The following is a 501-nucleotide window of genomic DNA, read 5'->3' on the forward strand; positions in this document are numbered from 1 at the left end:
TATCAGGTATATATGGTTAACGTTTTAAAAAAATCTATCAAGCCGTTTTTAAAATTTTCGAAAAAGCGCTTAAAATCGAAAAATGGTCTAAATTTATTATGAAAGTGATGTTGAGAAAAAGTTTCGTTCTCGAGATCAAGAAAACACAAACCAACAAAACTTTCATGGCTTCAAAACATAACTGCAAAGCACATTTTGGCGTCTCTTGGAACAATTTTATTAAAATAGTGTTCTTCTTTCAGTCCATTTAATTTCATGAAACAAAAAGCATGCTTTAAAATGTTTTCGCGATTTATTCGAAATCACACATACATAATTTTTTTATTCTTGCATATTCCCCTTGCCATACATCGTAATCTCAGAAATTGACATCAGCTTTTCCATAACAGATTCTGTTCGTACAAATTCGTGCTTTACCGATTTTCATTTTTTTGTTTACCGTTTCCATGGAAATATCGATTACCTTAGAAAACATATTCAACCAAACTTCAATTCTTTTCC

This window comes from Orbicella faveolata, unplaced genomic scaffold (genome assembly GCF_042242905.1).
Source record: "Orbicella faveolata isolate gen_17 unplaced genomic scaffold, um_ofav_v1 contig_34, whole genome shotgun sequence".
Classification (NCBI taxonomy): Eukaryota; Metazoa; Cnidaria; class Anthozoa; order Scleractinia; family Merulinidae; genus Orbicella; species Orbicella faveolata.